The sequence below is a fragment of the Lissotriton helveticus genome, chromosome 5_1 (assembly GCF_964261635.1).
Source record: "Lissotriton helveticus chromosome 5_1, aLisHel1.1, whole genome shotgun sequence".
NCBI lineage: Eukaryota > Metazoa > Chordata > Amphibia > Caudata > Salamandridae > Lissotriton > Lissotriton helveticus.
Window position 1 is genome coordinate 395,200,962 of NC_136065.1, and position 24,990 is coordinate 395,225,951.

A 24,990-nucleotide genomic window follows, 5' to 3' on the forward strand; every position below is an offset into this window, starting at 1 on the left:
GAGGGAGCTGATAACATGCAGTTCCCTCTCTGTCAAAGCAATTGTGCTCTGTTTCTAGCAAGTGAGAGCAAAATTATCTCGCTTGCTCAAAGCGGCGCACAGTTTGCTATGGCTTGGCAGGAGCAGTAAAGCTCCCGCCAAGTGATAGCAAACAGCTATGTCCCAGGGGTGGGCACCCTGCGACATAGCAGGAGCCGGCCGTGGGGGGTGGCGATCCCCCAGGGCCATCTATGGCAAAAGGAGGGGGCTGCATGGCCCCCTCCAAGCTTTACTTTAGACCTGGGGTGGTGGTGGTCTCCTAGGCCGTGGGTCCGCCTCAGACCCCCTCCATTAGATTATTTGAGCCCTGGGGAGGTGACGATCCCCGGTACTGCGGGGGGCCGCGCTGGCCCCTGCATTTCTGTGAGTTAATTGTCAACCCCGCAAACTAAAAACATATCCCCCCGGGACTTAACCCACCCAGGGGCTTTTTTAAACACAAGTGTAGCAGCTCGCACTTGTGTTTTCTAAAGTTTTTTTACCGCAAATTTGTTGCAGACTCGCTTTCATTTCACTTTTTTCAAATGCTTTTTTTGCGTGGTGGGGAACCCAAGACTATTGCTTGGGGGTCAGGGTATTCCTACCCTGTCCCCTTTTCCTTCTGTTCACTTTGTTGGAGGGACTTGTTGAAGGCGAGTCCCAATATGACTGCCAACACTTCTTGGTGGAAGTGTTGGCAGCCAATCTGAGCACAAGCTCGTCTTTTACCGCGAAGGCTGCGCGACCACAGATATATCCATAGTTTTTTCTTAAATTTCTCCCCAACTACTAAATGGTTTTACCCAAAATAACACAAAGCACAATCTGTGAACCAAAAGCTAGCTTTCTGCCAAATTTGGTGTATTTCCGTCCAGCGGTTCAGGCTGCAGGTTCGACTAAAGGTTCCAATGGGAATTAACATTATTATTATTTTTTTTTATTAAATTAAATTTATAACGCGCACAGCTACCCTAGACAGGGTTTCCCGGCGCAGGCATGTCTACTACTGCAGACTGAATAAACGGAGAGCTAGTCACTGAGAGAAAAGCCAGGTCTTAAGATCTCGCCAAAACTTAACCTCTTTCATGCTCATGACGAGCTGAGCTCGACATGAGCCACGGCGCTCCGGTGCTCATGACGAGCTCAGCTCGTCATGAGCCGTGGAACACTCGCATGCGGGGATAATTCCCCTGCTGTGCTGAGCGTTCCACTGCAGGTAATGCACCTGTGACGAACTGAGCTCGTCATGAGCACAGGAGCGCCGTGCAAAGGGGTTAAGGTAGAAAGATTCCTGTTTCATGGAACAGGGAAGAGAATTCCATAATCTGGGGGCGAGAAATGCAAAGGAGCGACCACCCATTTTAGATAGTCTACAATTAGGCGTTACAAAATTGCCTTGGGTGGCTGAACGTAAAGACCGGGAAGGGAGATATGGATGGACAAGCTCCTGAAGATAAGATGGAGCGGTCCCTTGTTTGATTTTAAAAACAAGGCACAGGGTCTTGAATTTAATACGACTATCAATGCGGAGCCAGTGTAAGTCCCGGAGGAAGGGAGAGATGGATCATCTCCTTGGGATATGACATAGAAGACGGGCTGCGGAATTCTGGACCACCTGGAGTTTCTTCAACACCTCCTGACTTCCACCCAAATACAGAACGTTACCGTAGTCCAGGCTAGAGGTGACAAGTGCCTGGACTACCGTTGTTTTAGTGGAGTCTGGAAGCATCCAGATGATCTTCCGCAACCATCTTAGAATGGTAAAGCAGGTGGCGGCAACACTAACCGCCTGTTGCCGCATTGAGAGGTTATTATCAATAATAAACCCAAGATTACGCACTTGGGTAACAGGTTGAGGAAGAATGCCCATTTCCAATGGCCCGTGTTGGGGGCCCCAAAGATGTTTATGTTTGCCTAAAATAACAACCTCGGTCTTTTCTCCGTTTAGTTTCAACAGGTTAGCACACATCCACTCCGACACCCGCCGTAGACCAACCTGAAGGGAGGAAAAAGCACCTTCCTTAGTAGAAGAAAAGGAAAAAATAATTTGCGTGTCATCGGTGTACGAGTAAAGGGATAAACCTGCATCCTCCACAATAGACGCCAGGGGTCTCACATAGATGTTAAAGAGCACAGGGCTCAGAGTGGACCCCTGGGGAATTCCGTACGCAGATGACCTGATAGTAGTTGAAGATTTGGAAGAGAAAACCTGGAATGTGCAGTCCCTGAGAAAGGACGACAGCCAAGTTAATGCGGGCCCTTCGACTTCTGCCGACCGGAGAGACTTTAAAAGGATGGTATGCGACACTGTATCGAATGCGGCGCTCAAGTCTAATAGAATGAGCGTCGTCGTATCCCCTTTATCTAGGCAGGAGCACAATTTCTCAGTGACTCCCAACAAAGTGGTTTCTGTAGAAAAATGAGTTCTAAATCCTGATTGGGACGGGTGTAAAAAGCCCAAACTTTCCACGTGAGCTGAGAGCTGACAGTTAACGTGTTTTTCCAGGATTTAGGAAAGAACCGGCAACAATGAAATTGGGCGAAAGTTCGACATAATCGTATGATCAGCTCCGGGCTTTTTTTAACAGAGTAATAACCATTGCGCGCTTCCAGTCTAGGGGAACGCATGATTCTCGTAAAGATGCGTTTAGGAGTGCTTTGAGAACTCCAAGAGCCTCTAAGGAAAGCTGTTGCAGGATGTTAACAGGGAGAGGGTCTAGAGGAGAACCAGATTTTTCCCTAGCTAGGAATTCAAAGAAAGAGTTATCATCGAAGGGAGACCATGTGGAAATCTTGACTGCTGAAAAATGGTAGCTCCCGCAGGTCATGTCAGACAGGGGACTCACTAAATCCGCAGGATTGGGGGTCTTTAATGAGCTATATATCGTCACAACCTTAGTGATGATATAATTTGCAATATCATTGCATTGGGTATCATCCAGGGCAGGTGGCATCGGAGCAGTGTTCGATCCTGTCAGCTTCTTGACCATGGAGAATAAAGCCCGTGGACGGTTCACTGAGTTGGTAATAGTATTTGAGACAAAGGAAGTTTTCGCCGCCTTACAGGCCAGATGGTACGTGTTTAAGGCGGGCTTGTAATCAGACTTGCCGCTAGGGGTGTAGGTCTTGTGCCATCTTCTTTCCAAGTGCTTGCACTTGGATTTCATGGCCTATAGCTCATTGTTGAACCATGGGGCAGGAGGATGGTGAGTAAAACTACGTTTTGATACCAAGGGTAGGCAGCTATCAATGGACTTGGCTAACCAGTTGGATACCGCAGGATTTAGGGAGCAACAAGGTAAATTGATGTTCGGAGGGTTTCACCATTAAAAGATTGTTAAGGGAATCTAAGTCTAGTTTCTTCCAGGGCCTCCTACTGACTAAGTCATCTCTGTGGGCAGGCATAATATCCCCCGGGGTGACTAATTTGAATCGGATGGCATAGTGGTCAGATCACCCTAGGGGAAGCGCGGGTAAACTGCAGTCCCACGCAAGGTTGGACAGAATAGGATCCAACAGATGACCCGCTTGATGAGTGGGCCCCTGATTATGTAACAGCAGATTGAGAGCTTCAAGATCAGCTAGAAGAGTTGAGCTCCCAATGCCCAGGGGGTCCTCTAAGTGAAAATTAAGGTCCCCCAGAATGGTGAAATTGGCAGCCTTCATAACGAATGGGGCCACTAAGTCAGGGAATGTAGTCAACCAGTTCTTAGGATTCCCCGGGGGACGGTAGAGAAGCATGCCAGATAGGGTCTGAACAGGGCGGCTTCACAGTCTGGGAAAAGTTGGGGCTCAAGTTTACAGGAATAAATATCTTTAAAAATTACAGCAATCCCGCCACCTCTCTTAATTCCTCGGTCACTTCTAGAAATGACATAGCCAGGAGGAAGGGCGCTAGCAACATCTGGGGCTGAACTGGCATGAAGCCAGGTTTCAGTCAGGAACACAGCATCGGGCGTCTCTTTAGTCAAAAAATCAAAAATATAGGAAACACAATTTTATTTGACCCCCCCTTTTTCTTGGCTCCCACTTGACAGATTGCTCTAAAACTTTCCCTGCGCAACAGGATGTAGTGGGACACATTTTGTGAGAAATGTTCATGAAGAGTTGTTAAACTGCACCAAAGATATAGGCAAGCAAAAAACGCTTTTCCTATGGAAACATGGTCCTAATTATAACTATCTACTGGCGACCACCTGTAGGAGATGGATAAATGGTTGAAGGTATTGAGAGGCATGCGGAGAAGACACGTATGCACAAAGCTCAAAAATTCAACACATTGGATTACCAATTTGAGTGATCTATACATTTGCCAAGAAAAATTAGTCTTTTAGAGCTAAAGAAAGATTGTATACGATGGGTCACAATATGGCAAATGTCAGTGACACAGACGAAAGCTCTGAATCTAGAGTCCTCGGCAGATGAAGGACCTAGAGAGATAATGGACTTTCAGGATGAGATGTGGCTCTTGAGGATGGTGACGCCTCAAAGAGACAGGGGGCTATACATAACAAGGAGGGACAAAAGGAAAGGTGAAAACAACGAGAATCACAGGACTGACATCCATTAAAGGAGGGGAAGGGCAGACTGATAACACTGTGATTACATTCTCAGGTATCCCCATTACATTGGGTCACTTGAAGATTTTGAATTATGGATTAAGCTTTTGCCCCTTGGTAGGGCCTGATTTTGTGAACTTGAGAATAGAGGCATACACATGTTTTAGGAATTTAAAATTGTGTAAGCATTTTGCCATGAAGAGCCCTGGAGAAACCACCAGCACTAGACATCCTGCCTCCAGCTCTGCGCACTTTTCTATTGTTGACATTCAGGACATATTGGAGTTGAATAGCCTGGATATGGGAGGCGAGACAATCAAATGGGGTTCTCAACAGATCACGCTATTGATTGTGGATTGAGACCGGGAAGTAGGTTTATACCTCAACTGTCAGCTGGGAACTTGGTGGACGAGTTCCATGAATTATTAACCACTTGGATGCTAAGGTACATCCACCTCTTCCCATTGAATTTCCATTGAAACCAATGGAAACTCCATGACGAGCTGGGCTCGTCATGAGCGTCGAAGGGGTTAACAGATGACATTAATAGAATGAGAGTAGCTGAACTATGGAAGAATCATAACAACTTTACCGAACAGGATTGGCGTGAGTTGAATGCATTGAGGAATAACAGATCCATCATCCTCAAGCCCCCAGACAAAGGCAGCAACATAGTTGTTCTAGACACTAGCCAGTATACCAGAGAAATTAATTGCCAGCTGAAGTGAAAGAAAAGTATCAAGAATTGAGAAGTAACCCTATTCATGATCAGCGTATTATACCATGCTCAGTGGATGGGGTGAACAGAGGATACTGTCAGTTGAGGAACATCTATATTTAAAGACAGATCACTCCAAGACACCGGTCATTTACTGTCTCCCGAAGGTGCATAAGGATCTTAAAACCCCTCCAGAGAGGCAGATTATCAGTATGATTGGGTCTTTATTAGAGAACAGTTCCAGATTTTTGGATTTATTTCTATGCCATTATGTCACCGGACTTGCATCACATATACAGGATACCAATGACTTTTAATGCAAGATTAATAACATCCACTGACGGAGTGGTTACTTAATGGTAACAATGGACGTTTGCTCGTTGTATACATCTATTTCCCAAGAGTTTGGGAAAGAGGCTTGAGATACAGATCCTTGGCACTTGTGCAACACACTTCAATGTTCCTCACAATGCTTTCTTTTTGCCTAACACACTTTCTCTCTGATAAAAAAATGTATCTCCAAAAGCAAGGTACAGCAATGAGGGCAGCATTTACCCCCACGTATGCCAGCATCTATATGGGGTGGTGGGAGAAAGAAGTTGCATGGGCGGAATGTAATGCGCACCTCACTAGTTAGATTGCAATGTGGGTGCAGTTTATTGACTATCTGTTCATCCTGTGGGATGAAGATGAGGCATCGTTAAGTGAATATGTTGCAATTCTAAATACCAATCCCTACCATATACAGTTTACTGTAAAATGCAGTGCTTGTGAAATAGATTTTTGGGATGTGAAATTACAAACAGTAGATGATTCCATCCAGACCAATGTTAAAAAAAAGGATGCCTGCAATTCAATCCTGCATGGCAACAGTAGGCATGCGCGCTCCTCAAAATGGAGTATACCTTACAGTCAACTGTTAAGGGCCTGAAGGATCTGTTCAACTGATGTATTATTTGAAATAGAAGCAGAGTTGATGATTGCACAGTTCCTAGAGAGGGGATATCCAGCTCACATTCTCAGAGAAGGGAAATAGAGGGTTCTGATTAAAAAGAGGGAGCAATTGTTGTTCATGAATACTCAGGTTAAATCTACAACAACAACGCCAGAGGTCACGAGTGACTAGGATTACGTTTTTTCATGGGCTACAACATGAAATATGGGTACATTAGTTCCCTGACTGAGCACAATAGGCATATCTTGAAACATGATGAACATCTGAAAGATGTTATAGGCCACCATCCTAAGATCACATATTGCATGGCACCATCTCCGGGTGATATGTTGAAAAGATCTATGGTTTATCAGAAGCCGGATTGGCTAACTGGTAGGAATAATGGCTTTAAGAGATGTGCAACCTGCAAAGCTTGTAAGTTTGGCAATCAATTGCAGACAGTAAAAGACACTTGAAGGCAGGCTATGCAAGATCAGGGAGAAGATCACATGTGATACAGAGTTTGTGATCTATGCAATGGAATGAGATTGCAGAATGCGGTATGTTGGCAGCACCATCAATAGGCTAAAATTTAGGATTTTGAAACACCAGGGCTATAAAGCATGAAGCCAGAGTACACCCCATGGCAAAACCCTCTTGAGAAGTGCACAAAGGCAATTTAAAAGCTTTGCAATATTATGGAACAAAGCACATTAAGGTCCACCCACGTAGAGGCAATAGAAAATTGGAACTACATTAGTGTGAATAGCGGATCATCATTTTCTTGGGCACTGAGAAACCGTGGGGACACAATCTTGATGCTAAACTGCATGTCCATTTCTGAACATTTTCATATTGGTATTTTAGAACTTGCATTTTTGAAACCTGTATTCTCTAAGCCTGGGTTTCACTGTGGCATCATTCAGATCCTCCACTCTGGGAATTGTTGAAAAAAATATGCTGAACAAAAAGTGTGTTTTTCATCTATATATCTTTTAGTACTGCACAGCACTTGCATTTTACATATTATTGAAAGGGACTTGCCGTAACCTGTGTCACAGCACCTGGTAACATTACCTCAGATACAAGTGGGTCAGCCACAGTGTTAGGTTGCATGCAGCGAGATATACGAGTGTCATTTTGATCCTCATATGACCATAATAGAAAGTAGGGTCTTTATGCACTTTATAAACATAAATAGAGTGATAAGTTTATATCCGCCTGTCTTTTCAAAACAGATATTGCAGGATTGAGAGAAATGCACTTTATGACGCATTTGCACTTTAGTGGCATTTGAATTGAAATATACAGTGACTTGTTTACAAACAGCAATTGCACTTTTCATTGGATATATTTTATGCTTAGTTGAGCAATATATGTGCATTATTTTATCCACATATGATCATTATAGAAAGTGGAGTCTTATGCATCCGCACTTTATAAGTATATATGGCACTGCATATTTCCTGCTTAGTATAGAAACATGTACATTATTTGATCTTTATACGATCACTATAGAAAGTGGAGTCCTATGCAGTTGCACTTTATAGGTAAATATATGATTTCACGTTATGCATGCTTGAGATTATGCATTTGCATCTTAGGTGTATGGAATGTGAGTATTCGAAAAATCTTTGACAAGCACTTGCACTTTAATTGGAGGACTATGGGTCCCTGTGGGATATTGTCCTGAGACGAGTATTTGCACTTAATGAAGTCTGTGCAACAATACTGTCACGGGAACATGATGGTAAATGATTACTATGTAGAGATGCAAGAAATTGATTCTACTAGTAACATTAGTGCCTGCATTAGACATGCGTATCAAAAACCAAAAACACATGGCATTGAAATTGTGGAATGATGCCTGTGTGATCTAAATATAAGTATGTCCAATTTAACAGGTGTACTCTCAGAATAGCATAGCTATTCAAGTGCTGAATAGAAATGATAGGATGCCACAGATGGGATGCTATGTATAAACACTGGACAACTGATGTGGATATGGCAAGCACTTGAATGGATATTTATCAGAATTGAATAATGCATCTCCAGATGGAAAACTCGAAATTTTGGTTATAGTGCACAACTAACCTACAGCAGGTGAAAAAAATAATAAAAGAACAAAATTATAATTGAAAATATGGTCTGGTGGTGGGATCATGATATTGCATTCAACTGTGAATATATCTAATATGGTAGCTCCTGTGGGGTATGATGAGGAAGTGGGTGGTCTAGATGCTGTAGACAGGGAGTGAGCAAAGAGGATGTGCAATCTCTCTTTCCCTTTTTATACAGTGGCTGGGGGTCATGGGGTTGCTCGTTGAAGAAGTAAGCTGAAACTTCTTAATGTCTTTGTTGGGTGTTGCTGTAACATGAAAATAAATATTGAATGAGCACCTAAATATCGTGCAGCTCCTTTGTTGGAGTCACAGGGACAGTGCGGCTGGATCACCTGAGAGGGATGGTTTCTATATACATAAACACGCACACACACACAAACATATAGACATATACACATACCTGCAAAGTGTGGCATCTGACAATCCCAGGTGATATATACATCTATCTCACAAGCCAACCTAGAGGTGTGGCTACCAAGGGGGCTACACGTCCCTGGTAAATCAGTTTGCCAGCTGGTTTCCTCTTCCCTGTCCCTAGTGCCAGTATATCTACCTAGACTATAGAGGAGCCCCTCTCCCAAGTGCTGCCCACTTGACTTCAAAGGCGGCTTCTCCTTTAAAACCTCCCTTTTGGGCTAACACCTGTGTGGCTTCCTGCAAAAGAGAAGTAACACCTCTCTCCCATGCAGGCTACTATTGTTTCCTTTCCTGGAAAACGTTGGCACGCCTCCCCAGGAGGGAGAAAAGCTGGCTCAGGGAAAAACTGAAAGCCACCGTTAAGCGCATTGGAGGCTAATTTCAACATGGACATCGAATCGAGCTTATTGTAACAAGTTGTTTGATACCCTTGAGTATCAACTTTGCTTGCACCATTTAGAAGTTAGCACAGCTGAGGGGTCACTGTGTAACCCTGTGCTCATCAAGGTCTTCCCACAGTTAAGAAGACAGTTTGGCAATTTTACTGCCAGAACATGAAAAATACATTTTTTGCTTATAAAATGTGTACCACCCTGCCTTAGGGCTCGTTGGGCCTACCATAGAGGTGACTTGCACGTATTAATAAGGGAGGTTTGAGCACCACCACTCTTTACATGACAAAGTCAGGCTTGCAGTGACACACCGGGCGACCCTCTAACTTGCATGCCCTGGGAACCATATACTCGTGATTTAGGAGTAGTTAGCTGATGCCAACTGGGTATAAGCCAATTCGACAGACACATTTCAAGGTCAGGGCACTGAGGTCTGGTTAGTAGGCCTCCGTGCACTCTCAGAGTCGAAAAATCAGCAGTGTTAGTCCACAAAGTAGGGGCTGACCATAAAAATGAGGCACTTCCTTACACTTAAACATACACACAAATAATCAGTGGATGCAACACAACCCACCTAATCTCCTTAAGTGACCAACTGAAAACATCTCCAATCCTATTAGTGACTTCTTTTTCTCAAGTATATCTTGAAAAAACATAAATGAACTGTACTTAAAATATTTTTAAAAGAGTGAACAAGGCTCCAGTACAGAAGGGAAGAGAAATATATGAATGATGCAGGCTTCATTAAACAAACAAGGCACGAGAAAGCATTATCATGTTTTTTTCAAAGAAACATCTTTAAGGACAAACCACATCATCATTTCAAAGCAGCTAGGATGGTCAGAAATGAAAATACACAATGATGGCCTAAACTTGCAAGCCTTTTTTAACCTAGTCTTGCTGTCTTTTGTTCCCTGCCTTTCATCACAGTTTAAATAAAAGGAGAGCCAGCCTAGGCAAAAGGGTTACCAAATTCTACAACGTGGAGAAGAAGCAATTATCTTTTATTTCTGACTGAAGAGTGTGTTTGCTGCAAATGGTTCTATGCAGGGCGCAAGAACGAACCTGAGCAGCGCTTGGCCTGACAGGAAGCTCCACAGTGCCCTATCCTAACCCTCTACAATAATGTGAGAACTCCGATCTGTACACAAAAGGCTATTAATGGTGTATTTCATACCCATCTGCGTCATACCTATGATGAACAGCGGAATCCCTCTTCTGTTTGCCTGAAAGAATTTCAGGAGGACAATCCACTTCAAGGGCTAACTCCGGAGGTTAAGGAATCCCTGGATAGCCCACACTCAAGAGATACAAACAGCGATCTGCCACCTTAAAACTGCAAAAACTCCTGGTGGCGATGGTTTACCGTTGGAATTTACCAAAAATATACTGTTATTATAGATGACAATCTCTTAACGGTATATGAAGAAGCCGTTTGGATCAGAGGCTTACCAGCCACCATGCGTGAGGCACTGATTGTAATGGTGTCAAAAGAAGGTAGGGATCCTACGGAGTTCCTCGGCATATCGATCGATATCTCTCCAAAACATTGATTTGTAGCTTCTTAGCACTGTGCTAGCGGCGTGCCTGCTTCCGCACTTGCCTGGTCTAATCCATATGGACCAATCAGGTTCCATCACAAAGCGGAGTACTCTCCACAACCTCTGCCCTCTAACTCACGTCTATCACGTCCCACAGCTCTATGATGATGCCTATGCCTTTACTCTATTGGGCATTGAGCAGGCATTTGATTCCCTAAATTGGACCTCCCTATGGCACGTGCTGCATACGGTGGACTTAGGCCCCAAATTTAGCCACTGGGTCTGTCTTCTTTATTCTGACCCCTAGGCCTGGATACGTTCGGGTGGCGTGGTCTCTGAACATTTCCAGTTGAGTAGAGGCACAAGGCAGGGGTGTCCTCTCGCCTGCCTGCCCTTGCCAGGGCACCCCATGGCAGTGGCCCTGTGACAAACGATGGGTCCTTGGTAGATAACTCTGGGGACAACCAACCCTGTGGCTGACTACGCTCTCCGATCCTTGAGACGTCCAGCTGACTCTGCATCTATTCTACACAATGTAATGCGAAAACTTTTAGAGCTGTCCAGACTCCACGTCACCCTGGAGAAATCCAAATTGTTTCCACAGGGTAGACTGGCAGGGCTTCTAATAGAGGAGCTTCCTATGGTTGAATTCCCGTGGATGACTGGGGTGGTGTTTGGTATCTGGGCATCTGCTTAACACACGCAGGCCCAACCTGGTTCTAAACAAGAGAAGAGTGGTGGAGGGGCTCCAGGCATCCATCAGTTTCTCGAGGGATGTACTATTTTCTCTCATGGGCAGGATAGCCATTGTATAAATGATCATCTTACCGCAATATCTATACACACTTCAAAAGCACCTTATACGCAGCCCCATGACATTATTTTCACACCTTTGATAGTCTTATAGTGGATCTTCTTTGGTGACATAAACAGACGTATCAAGTTGACCACACTTTTTTTCTATTTTCTATTTTCAAGAGTTTTATATAGCGCTGGCTAGACCCGGAGGTATCAGAGCGCTTTACATGTACATCAGATCATAGTTACAGGTTACATCATAACAAAGGTTACATAGTTCTTAGAGCGTGGCCACATCGTTACTGGTAAGGTCGAGATAAACAATAAGCACAAATACGTAAGGGGAGAAGCAGGCAAGGTGAGAAATTCAGGGGAGGGGGGTTGGAGCAGGGGAAGTAGACAGATAATGAAGGCGGGAAAGAGGAGGTTAGGGTGAGAGACACAGCATGGGAAGAGGAGGGGAAGGGTGACTGGTACACAAACCGGTAGACAAGTCAAAGCAAAGTCCAGTATGCTGTGATCCCAGGGGAAGTGGTATCACTTCAAATAACATGGGTTCAGGGGAGTCTTGTGGTTCAACATCTGGAACTTTATTATATGGCAGCATACCTCCAACATTTGATACATTGGCCTGACTTGTACTGGTGCGAATAACCTGTAACTCACCTGTACTGCATTTGAAATACATGTATGTATGTATGTATGTATGTATATATATATATATATATATATATATCTTCAAAGTTGCAAGTAACACACGCTCTCAATTTCTAATAAAACAAAGTTTATTCTTACTAGAAAAAACTTTGTTTTATGAGAAACTGAGAGCACGTGTTACTTGCAACTTTGAAGAAATTAATTGCCGGTCTGCACCTCCGGCGGTCATCGCGCCAGCCGCCGGTCTACGGGCGGAGCTTCCAGGAGGGGCGTTTGCTGTTGGATATATATATATATATATATGACATTAGGTTTGTGGGGAGAAAATAAACAAAGAGGTGTTTGAAGATCTTTGGGTCCCTGCTCTGTTTCAAAGCGCATGCAAAGAGAAAGCGCATTGGTGAGGAGTACTACGGGATGGAGATATATATATATATATATATATATATATATATATATATATATATTTATTTTTCAGGGGTGAAGGGGGGTTTGCAAATAAATATTTTTCAAATCCGATTCCAGTGTGCTTGCCCTTTTTCCGACTTTGATAAGTTGGAACGTTGTGAAAATGTATATATATATATATACATATATATTACCTACTGGCGGTCGCCAGTAGGTATATATAGTTAGGATTTTTTCCCTATGGGATTTTTGAAAATTCTATGTCTAATAACTTTGGCGTTTGTGGACGGAATTGGCTGAAATTTTCAGGAAAATGGCACATTTTGTTTCTGAGCAGCCCCTGAAAATTTTGGGGGGGTTCGTCAAGGGGGGGCCGAGAAAAAAGGGGGGTCCCAAAACGCATTTTTCCTATGTTAATTTCCATAGGGCGGTTGGCCTCACTTTTAGCCCGAACGGCTGAATGGATTTGCACGAAACTTGGCAAAATTGTAGGGACTGGTAGCCCGATGTGCCTTTTGTAGGTCTCAATATATGTGCTCCAGTGGATTTTGAGAAATTAACGTTTAAAAAAAGATATATATCTGTAACAGCGGACTGGGCAGCGCCCCAGGACGCATACTTTTCGCGCAACGGAGCTTTGTGAAGCGAAGCTGATTGGTTCTCCGGCGTCTGTCAACATTCCAAACAGTCCGTAGCGGCCGCCATCTTGTCTCTCGGTAGGATCGAGAGACAAGAGGAGGCCAAAGCGAATGGGCAAATGACCATAAGGGGGCATAGTACATTGTCGCTGACCCCCTAGGTTTGATGTGGAGGTTTTAAAAGGGCCCCGCGGGGCAAAAAAAAATAAAAATAATAATAATCGAACAGCTGAATGGATTTGCACGAAACTTGGCAAAATTGTAGGGACTGGTAGCCCGATGTGCCTTTGCTAGATCTCAATATATGTGCTCCAGTGGATTTTGAGAAATTAACGTTCAAAAAAAGATATATATCTGTAACAGCGCACCGCTTCGCGTACTTTTCGCGTTACGGAGCTTTGCGAAGCGAAGCTGATTGGCTCTCCGGTGTCTGTAAACATTCCTAACAGTCCGTAGCGGCCGCCATCTTGTCTCTCGGTAGGATCGAACAGCTGAATGGATTTGCACGAAACTTGGCAAAATTGTAGGGACTGGTAGCCCGATGTGCCTTTGCTAGGTCTCAATATATGTGCTTCAGTGCATTTTGAGAAATTAACGTTCAAAAACAAGATATATATCTGTAACAGCGCTCCGCTTCGCGGAGATAAATTTATATGTGTATTACCTAGCTGTTGCTAACACCAATTAGCGACGGCTAGTAGAAGATAGCGACCATCTTGGGCCCCACTTTGCATGTGAGTGATATTTATCACTAATGACATGCAAAGTGGGCATGCCAAGATGTTAGCGACTGGAAACAGTCGCTAACATCGCTATCTCCTATTATCAACTTTTGGAAATATTCGAGATAAGCGCGAATATCTCCAAAAGCTACCACCTGCCCTGAGCAGTTCTTAGCCATGTTATCCAATGGGAGGTGGATAACATGGCTAAGAGCGTTAGCTCGGTAATGCATGAATATCGGTGAGTTTTCAGCGATATTAATGCATTGCGGTCGTTTTTTATCGTATTTCCGATAAACCTTGATAATAGCAAGGTTTATCTGCGATAATTTCTGACGGTAAAAAAATCGTTGCTAAGCATCGTTATGGATAAATATCGCTTAACTTTGGTAATATGCCCCAACGTCTGTTAACGTTCGATTCGAAGGAAATCAGGAAGTGTTGAAAAACATTGTCTGCGCCATCTTGTCTTTTTTCAAATGCCACACTTTTGTCGTGCACGGCAGCCATTTTAGATGCCTTGACCAGACCCACTCTGTGCACGCTGTCGATCCTTAGCATGGCTCCCCACCCTCGCAAGCATCTCCCCCAGGCAGTGGTCACCCCCGCTCTCTGTCTTATGCATGGGTAATAAACCTCCCCCCATCTGCGCTGCTCTTCCCTGAGAATCACACCCTGTGCCCGCCCGACACCTCCCTTTCGCCCTATTCACTACCGCACCCTCTGACACTCCTTTTCCTCTGTGTCCGATTGTCCAGGCTGGTCCTAGGGTATCAGCTAGCCCTGCAGATGTAGTTTATGGCCACAGCTGTAAAGAATCACCCCTCTTCAAAGGAGTTATAGTAGATCAAGGCCTACACTCGATGAGATCCGTCACAGCAGAAGCGTTGCTATTATCTGAAAACCATCCTGTATTGTGATTGGGGAGGGGACCGAGCCTGAAGCGGAAGATTCCAGGGATGACTCTTTGTACATCAAAGTTTTTACAATTATGTGTCACATTAAAAATATATAGCACTCCGACAAAGTAGTAAGATTATAAAACTTTAATAATTTATAAATATATACAAGAAAACAAAAATAGTAATAACATATAAACATTTTTAGGGAAAAACAACGAAGTAGCGGTCGGCTGTGCGAATAGTCCCAACGCAGCACAACGTCCAGATTTCCGGCGTGGGGCGTCGCGGGGGGGTGGGTCATCAGTAGCAAACTGTTGTGCGAATAGTTCCAAGGCAGCAGAACGTTGAAATCTAGATGACACGAAAGTGATGTCTAGTAAGTTGCCACCCAGCAAATAACGGCATGGGGCGTCGCGGGGGGTGAGTCATCAGTAGCAAACTGTTGCGAGAATAGTTCCAAGGCAGCAGAACGATGGCACCAAGGTGATGTCCAGTAAGTTGCCGCACTGGTTTTGGTATCGTACAATGCTGCTCCGAATAACGGCGTGGGGCGCCCCGGGGGAGGCGGTGTGAACGGGCCTCTCCAGGTGGAGTGTCATCTGTTGTAGTGGGGCGCCCCTTTACCGTTTTAGTTGCCATTCCGTCCGTTTTTGGTCCACTGTGTCAAAAGCCGCAATTCAGCTGAGTTGCGCCCACTCTTGCGGTGCAGCGATAGGCGGCTGTCACAGGACTCTCAAAATGGCGGCAGGCTGTTTCCTTTTTGGGCCTGGTCCACTGAAATGGCCCTGGGACACCTTGGAAATCGGACGCTTGTCTGCTAGGTCTTGGACCCCATTCTCGAAAGCGTCCCCTCCGCCTTGAGAATTCATCAAAAGTTTTGGGGGCTCCGACTCCTGCAGGCTTCTGGTGGGGAGCGGCTGCCATCATTGCTCGCGGAATGACCACGACTGAGCTACGAGATGGTGGTGCTCTCATGCTGACGCCAGCTTCAGTCTGAAACATCCAGAAACAAGGTGGGGCTTTCATCGTTTGGGAAAAAAAAAAAGTTTTCATCCAATGAAAAGTGTTGTTTTTAGGTCACATGATCAAGCCTTCCATCATTAGGAAACCAAAAGTAAAATGAACCAATGAAAAGTTTTATAAACAAGTCACATGACCTGTTATGCGGCATAGGGTGTAAAATGCGGAGAAAATACGTTGGCACGTGAGGCGGCGTCATTAGCGGACCGATGTGCAAATAGGCCGAAGGCAATACAACGCGCCAAGATCCGGATGGCACCGAGGTGGTGTCCAGCAAGTTGCAGCAGTGGTGTGGCCATCCTACAATGCTGAAAGTCGGCGTGGGGCGCCCCGTTGGCCTGTGAGTTTGCGTCAGTAGCGGACCGATGTGCGAATAGGCCGAAGGCAGCACAACGCACCAAGATCCGGATGGCACCGAGGTGGTGTCTAGTAAGTTGCCGCACTGGTGTGGCCATCCAACAATGCTGAAAGTCGGCGTGGGGCGCCCCGTTGGCCTGTGAGTTTGCGTCAGTAGCGGACCGATGTGCGAATAGGCCGAAGGCAGCACAACGCGCCAAGATCCGGATGGCACCGAGGTGGTGTCTAGTAAGTTGCCGCACTGGTGTGGCCATCCTACAATGCAGAAAGTCGGCGTGGGGCGCCCCGTTGGCCTGTGAGATGGCGTCAGTAGCGGACCGATGTGTGAATGGGGCCGAAGGCAGCGCAACAATATTTTCGGAATAGAAGACACCACTAGGCGCTGAGATGCCAAGATCCGGATGGCACCGAGGTGGTGTGTAGCAAGTTGCCGCACTGGTGTGGCCATCCTACAATGCTGAAAGTCGGCGTGGGGCGCCCCGTTGGCCTGTGAGTTTGCGTCAGTAGCGGACCGATGTGCGAATAGGCCGAAGGCAGCACAACGCGCCAAGATCCGGATGGCACCGAGGTGGTGTCTAGTAAGTTGTCGCAATTCTGTGGCCATCCTACAATGTTGAAAGTCGGCGTGGGGCGCCCCGTTGGCCTGTGAGATGGCGTCAGTAGCGGACCGATGTGCGAATGGGGCCAAAGGCAGCGCAACAATATTTTCTGATTTGAAGACACCACAAGGCGCTGAGATGCCAAGATCCGGATGGCACCGAGGTGGTGTCTAGCAAGTTGTGGCACTGGTGTGGCCATCGTACAATGGTAAAAGTCGGCGTGGGGCGCCCTGTTGGCCTGTGAGATGGTGTCAGTAGCGGACTGATGTGTGAATGGGGCCAAAGGCAGCGCAACAATATTTTCTACAATATTTTCGGAGTAGAAGACACCACAAGGCGCTGAGATGCCAAGATCCGGATGGCACCGAGGTGATGTCTAAGTTGCGGACCGATGTGCGAATGGGGCCAAAGGCAGCGCAACAATATTTTCTGAAGAGAATATACCACAAGGCGCTGAGATGCCAAGATCCGGATGGCACCGAGGTGATGTCTAAGTTGCGGACCGATGTGCGAATGGGGCCAAAGGTAGCGTAACAAGATTTTCTGTATGGAAGATACCACTAGGCGTTGAGATGCCAAGATTCGGATGGCACCGAGGTGATGTCTAGCAAGTTGTGCTACTGGTGTGGCCATCGTACAGTGGTAAAAGTCGGCATGGGGCGCCCTATTGGCCTGTGAGATGGTGTCAGTAGCGGACTGATGTGCGAATGGGGCCAAAGGCAGCGCAACAATATTTTCTGACTGACACCACAAGGCGCTGAGATGCCAAGATCCGGATGGCACCGAGGTGATGTCTAAGTTGCGGACTGATGTGCGAATGGGGCCAAAGGCAGCGTAACAATATTTTCTGTATGGAAGATACCACTAGGCGTTGAGATGCCAAGATTCGGATGGCACCGAGGTGATGTCTAGCAAGTTGGTGTGGTCATCCTACAATGCTGAAACTCGGCGTGGGTCACCCCATTAGCCTGTGAGATGGCGTCAGTAGCGGACCGATGTGCGAATAGGCCGAAGGCAGCACAACGCGCCAAGATCCGGATGTCACCGTGGTGGTTTCATAGTTGAGAGGCACTTCATCTGCAGTGGGGCGCCGAGATCCGGATGGCACCGAGGTGATGTCTAGCAAGTTGCTGTACTGGTGTGGTCATCCTACAATGCTGAAATGTAGTGGGGCGCCCATTTACCGTTTCAGTTGCCATTCAGCTGAGTTTCGGCTGCTCTTGATGCTACAGCGACAGGCGGCTGCAAGAGGACTCTCAAAATGGCGGCCTGTTCTTTGGATTTGGGCCTGGTCCACTAAAATGGCCCTGGGACACCTTAGAACTCAGACGCTCGATTTTTTTTTCCTTTCCTGTACATGCAAAAAAAGGTAAATGCCCGGTACGTTACACGCTTCATCTGCCACGATGAACTCTCCAGAGGAACCGAAAAAAAATATAGTTGTGGTAACTATACCATGCATCGTCATATGGAGAGGTGGCACCAATTAATTATAGTGCTGCATAAAAGAGAGATTTGGAGGAGAACCCCTGACCTGCTAGTACATTCATCAAAGAAGTGGCACTGAGAGCTTCAGAGGCAAGGGAAACGGTCCCAAATATTTAGAAGAACTTTGGAAAGATTAAAATGACATGTTTAGATTGTGGTAAATTAATTTCATGTGGACAGATGAGTGTTACTCTAATAAATACAGCATATGAACATCATCATAGTCGATGGTTGGTAGAGACATTTTGACTATATCCTGGACCTGCCCGTCCTCGCCCAAAATGGCGCCGGAATAAATGGGACTCGTAACTCCTTGTTGTGTACTGGTTGCAGAACCTTGAAATCACGAGATACGTATGCAGTTTTGAAGCACATGGCGGGCGGGGACGAGAATTGATTGAATATTTCGACATCCCTATTGATATTAAGTTCTGATGTGTTATTGATTACTGTACTGTTGAAAATTCGAATTAACGTCACCCATGGTACTTGCCCGCAAATGTATATCTAGATAATTTTATTGTAACTGGCCCTGTCGTATTTTAATTATAAAATGTACGTCCACCGATTCCGTAACTGTTAGACACCTTAGTTCTTGCAACCTAATGGCCCGCCCGTTACGTTCCTCTACAGTGTAAATGTCTATTCATCATATACGATTACAGTTTGCTCCGTGGCAGGCCCACGTGGTTATAGGCTCGTATTTGTATAATGAAATTTTCACAATAAAGGTTTTTAAAAGAAAACATGGTAGTAGTATATACATTGGTAAAGTTTTTAATAATAGTCACTGTTTTAGAATCATTAAAAGGCAAGTGAAATAAAGCAGACCAATTACATGAAGGGTAAAAGGTATAATACGAAGGAACGCAGTAAAGATAAATGGTCAAGGGCTGTTGTGTTTTCTATTCCTGCAACATAAAGTGATCGATAAGAATCTCATATTCAGGCGTATCGGCGACTAAGACAGCAGGTCGACCCTCTTTTGCTCAACGGCTCCGTCATGGGACGAAGAAACGCTCTTTTTCTCGAAAAAAGAATATATTTTACTTGCAGAACAGTTGTAAAATTTCCGGGAAAGTACATTAGCCTGGAACATTATAACATATATTTAAGAAAAAATAATGTTCGGAAGTAATTAAAAGCGTAATTTTTAGGTGATATGACCAAGGCTTTCATCATTAGAATAAGAAAAGTAAAATGAACCAATGAAAAGTTTTATTAACAAGTCACATGACTTGTTATGCTTACGTTACGCGCTGCGCGCCCCGGATGACTTCCGGATGCGCTAACGCGGCGCGTCATATGACGCATTACGCGACAACGCAGGTCCAGAATATAGTCAAAATGTCTCCACCAACCAGCGGTCGAAACACAACCCCTTTCAGCAGGCTAAATAGTTCTGTTAAATGACAACAGAAGGGACAGGCAACAAGAACCATCAGTCAAAGAGGGGAGGGCTAGTTCTTCTCTACCGGGTTACATTGGGGCGCTACCGGAACTGATCGAATTGGTAGTCTACAGTGTTTCTGGATGTTTCAGACTGAAGCTGGGGTTAGCATGAGAGCACCACCATTTCGTAGCTCCGTTGTGGCCATTCCGCAACCAATCATGGCAGCCGCTCTTTATCGTTATTTTGGGCGGGGTGGGTGGCGGAGCCGAGCTGTTTTGCAGCCATCATTGTGTGAAGTTCAGTTCATCTCACTAGTTTTGTATTTGTCATGAGGGGTTGTTCCTAATGTTTCTATTTTAGCGAGGTCAAAAAGAGATCCCATTAGTGGCCTACTGATTTTACTCGATTCCTTTTCTTTTTTTTTACACGATTTTTCGTTATCTGCAAAGACTAAACAGAGTATTGCGACTCTGTGTTTGTTTGTAAATAGAGAATGAACCAAAGAGAACTAATTCTAAAACAGTAAATACTTGGATAACAATCAATCAAATGGAGAGAGAAGCAGGCACGACGGATTACAACCGGGGCAAAGGCCTGCGTTAACTACCTTTCACTATCTGCAAAGAGAGAGTACTCCTAATAGAAATGAGGGGGGGGGGGGGCACCATTCAAAGCAGATCAGTGTGCATAAACACGAAAATGTTTTTACTTACCACGTACTTGACATTCGACAGCTTATGATATTTGCTATTAAAAAAACATTGAAATTCACTGAAAAAACCATAGGTTATAGACCATATATAGTTAGGAATTAGCATTTACAAAACCTTGAAAATTCACTGAAAAAACCATAGGTTATAGACCATATATAGTTAGGAATTAGCATTTACAAAACCTTGAAAATTCACTGCAAAAACCATAGGTTAGAGACCATATATAGTTAGCTGGACATTTTATTGACATAAAACCAATGAAATTCCATATATAGTTAGTTGCACTAACTATATATCGCGCACCCGCAATCCACTGCTGATGATGTCACATATTACATCATTCATGACATGGTCAGTGACATCACTGATGACATCACTGATAACAACATCCAGTGATTTTTTGTTTCTATAAAGTTTAAATATGTCTTACATATTGAAGAATGAGTGGATGTGTAAGTGTCTGGACGAAAGATTTAGTAGGTGCATGACTGATATGTTGGTAGTACTAGTCTCCAAGTCCACAAGAGAATATTGCAGCATTTACGGGCCATTAGAAATAACGATAGCTCATATCCGGTAGCCCGGCACTTCAACGAAATACATAATAATGATTTAAATCAGTTGAAGTATTATGTAGTTTATAGTGTTCCTCTGTTAAGACGGGGAGGAAACAGAGATGCAATACTTAGGAGACTTGAGACAAAATATATCTTGGAGCTAGACAGCTGAACTGAAGATCTATAAACGTGGCTCTGAAAATAATACTCCATACCGAGAACAGAACCATGTAAATATATCAAGTATTATTAATCTGTCCCTTCTACCCTTTTATGAAATTCTGTTTTTATCAGTAGGTCCATGGGCTCATGGTACACTGTTAAAACAAACATTGCACTAGGCACGGTGACACGTTAAGCTCTTTTAGAGCACATTTTGCACATATCATGTACTGTACTTTGGTGCCCAAACACACATAAATGTGTGGGTCTTAAAAAGGTTTAAATAATCAAATTAAGGGAACACATAGGCAAACTTGGATCATCCAGAGATAAAAATAATTTTCAATGAGAACAACAGAAGTATAAGCCTTGAACATTAATGCTGTGACATGACCACATTTTATATTGTGTATTTATTGCTTTAACAATATGTATTTAGACAACTATTGTTTTACATTTAGCAAATTTGCACAAGATGAGATTGAAAAATATTGACAATCAAAATGGTCACGTTGCATTTAAGCAGCTAGAAGATGCAGTAGAGGCAGCAACCTGTGGTGCCATTATGTGTATCCCTTTTAACATGTGTTTGTATTGAATTTATAAAATAAGGATTTTAAGAATATTTTAGCACATGCTGAGGGAATCAACGATTTATAAATATGTACTGTAAGTCATGATAACTGTACTTTTGAAAACAGAGAACATGTCAGTCTGTTTTTCAGTTTTATTTATTACTAAGCACGGTGTCACTTTAAAAACAGAAAAAAACTTGAGCATGTCATGTGATCAAGGGCTTTGTGTAACCCGAAACGCGTCATGGTGGCAGCAAGCACAAAATAAAGATTTGCAGCACGTAATAAGTGGAGTCCGTTCTGTTCCTTACTGAGGAGTCAAAGGAAAGTTATTTTAACACACACACACACACACACACACACACATATATATTACAAAAGCCTCTCCCAGAGGGAAGGGAAAGAGTGAGCCGCACACATCGCGGTGAATTCCAAGCTTTTATTTTCACTGTTCGGGAGCTCCGCTGTCCTTATGCATTTCGGCCAACCTTTGGCCTTCTTCAGAGGAGGAGCATGGCAAGCATCAAGGGGCTGTATTCAAACTAACAGGGCCAACTCATTGCTCATTTTTATATATTCCGTGATTACCCTCTGGTGGATGTTGCGATGAACTACATTATAGAGCCTTCTGGTTCCTGTAGTCAAAAACAGCCTCACAATTATTTCCCTTCGGTGCGCGATGCTTATTTCATTCTGCTGCATCCCTTTTGTTCTGCTATTCCCTCACAAGCCATTTTCGTGCGTGTTAGAGTCCAGAACCAGGGGTCAGTCCCTGGTGGCTGCCACTGCCCTTGTGCCTTACGGCAAAATATATATATAGATCTATATATATACATTTAAAAAAAACAAAGGTTACATGGACGTTATAGTTAGGAACTGAATTTACACTTACAAAACCATAGAAATTCAGCTTTTATAATTAGGAAAATTTCAAGTAACTATAACTCGCGCCCTAAGGTAACTACAACTCGCACGCTCGCCATGCACAGTTTTCCATCAATAATTTCATTGAAAAAATTACAATGATGAGATCAATTATACCATAGAAGATGTCATCAATGATGTAATATGTGGAGTAATTAGCTCTGCATGGCGATGGCGCAAGTTATATAGTTACATAATTTCCTATAACATCTCAAAAACTATTGAGCAGATTTACACCGAACCATAAAAAGGGCTCTTTCTTGACCAAGAGCTAGCTTTCTGCCAAATTTGGTGTCATTCCATCCAGTAGTTGGGGCTGTAATCGTATTTAAAATCCATATGGGAAATTGAATGGGGAAAACATGTTTTGGGACCTCCCTCCTCCTTTTGTCAGCCCCCGCTTGATGGATTACCCTGAAATGTTTAAGACAGCAGTTGAAGTGATTCCTGAAATGGCGCCAAAGTTGTTACCAAAACAAAAAATGCTTTTCCTATGGAAATTAGGTCCCAACTATAAATACCTACTGGTGATTGATATTTATCTTTTTTGCACTGTTGGTGGAAAAAAAACCTCAGCTCCATTATTGTGGTTCTGCTCTATTCCTGCCTTGGTGAAAGAGAAAAGAGAAGTTGCAGATATATATATATATATATATATAGATATATATATATATATAGATAGATATGAAAAACCTTACGGTTAGATTTTAAAGTATGACCATTTCAAAGGACTGAATAAATTACGTTTTTTAAGGAAATGTATTTTCTAAATCGGTTTAAGTTACTTTTAAAATAAAATGTAAATGTACTTATGCAATGCCACCTTTACACATGAAGAGCTACCTTTTTCCAACTAAACTGGTCTGGGATACCGCATATAATGTGAGGTAGATAGAATTTAGGAGTAACATTTGCCATGAAGGAGAATCAGAAACAAATAACTGCAAAAAAGAAAGCACAACAAAAAAGTAAGCCATTTTTCTCAGACTTTGCTCCCAGGATCACCCTCCGCAGCAGAACACTCCAAGATGGCACTGAGTGGGGACGAAGATGTATTCATCAGAAGTAAATGTTACTTCCCTTCAGTAACCATTTTTCTGGTGGATATATAGTCTTCCTACAGATCCCTCAATGCCCTCCCTCCTCTCATGAGGAGCATGTGCTGTACATAACAAGCTCTCATGGTGTGCAGCCATGTTTGTACTGTTTTTGTAGCTGATGCTCTATTGGATCCTCTCCGCATGCCTCACTGGGGCATGGAAAAAATATCAGGACTGATGCTGGTGCCATTATCAACAATGACGTCATACCCAGTCGGCAGACCTGCAGCTGGAGCCACATGATGTCACCTGGCCATGCTGGGGAGCTACTGTTGGGGAAACGCTTCACTGAATCAGTCCAAAGTCTGGTGAATATTCTTAAGGTAAGGCATCTGCAGGATAAAGTTTCCATTAGAAACTGCTGCTAGGAGTAAGTAACACCACATAATGGGAGCATCTCAGCAGACAGAAAGTTGGTCTTGGGGAACCAATGCAAATGAAAGGTGACCTGCAAAAGGGGGCCTGGTGCCCGGGTAGCTGATTCACAGGTGGGTTTTGATATCAAGGTAGGTCGACTTTCGCACTGTGTTTAATCCTCTTTGTAGTCTGTCTGATCCTTGAGTGTTTACAGCACTCTTGAATTTGCTTTTGATAGTTATTTTTAAGTTTCAGCAATGTGTTTACCCTTGGATGGAGTGTGCAACCTTTCAATTCACTGTAACTCATGTAATTAAGTTAGGTTCTTTGTCTTCTATTTAAACATGTTCCAAATCAGCATATTAGCAATGATGTTGTGAGTCTACTTGCAGTTAAAGGGTGTAAACAGACAGGCAACTGATTATAACCCATGGATGCTAGTTCTGTTTATGAATGAAACTGAAGACTTGTGGCCTTAATCCATCAACTTTGAGGGGATGCTCACGAGTCACTAATTCTTAGTGTGCTCTTTATTACCATGTAAACTGAATGATCCGCAGTCAAAGGACACTTTCAATATTAGGAGTTTTCACTACCAGAAAGGACAGGAGGACACACCAAGAAAAAATTATAGAGGAATCAGAATGTTTAACTCGACAACCAGACTCTGTATAATTGTAGAAGGTAACGTAACTGAATGTGGGGGGTCATTAGAATGTTTTGATTAATATAAGAGATAGGCTAGTCATGTAGCTTTAATAAAGTGTTTTAGATAAATGATCGTGACTTCATTTTACTTTAGTAAATATTGAACACATTTATGGTGTGTTTTATTATAGGTTTGACCATTCGTCGGAAGTGGTGTCATCTCTGTATGGAGTGATCCATATAGTGTTTCAATCGCTGTCTTGATTGTTT

At 43.8% G+C, this 24,990-nt stretch overlaps 1 protein-coding gene across 2 annotated transcripts in view; it reads right to left on the minus strand.

Annotated features, from left to right (window-relative positions):
- The window catches only part of USP48 (ubiquitin specific peptidase 48), a 725,601-nt gene that overhangs the window by 312,829 nt on the left and 387,782 nt on the right, over positions 1-24,990 (minus strand). The gene's annotated exons all lie outside the window — the stretch shown is intronic.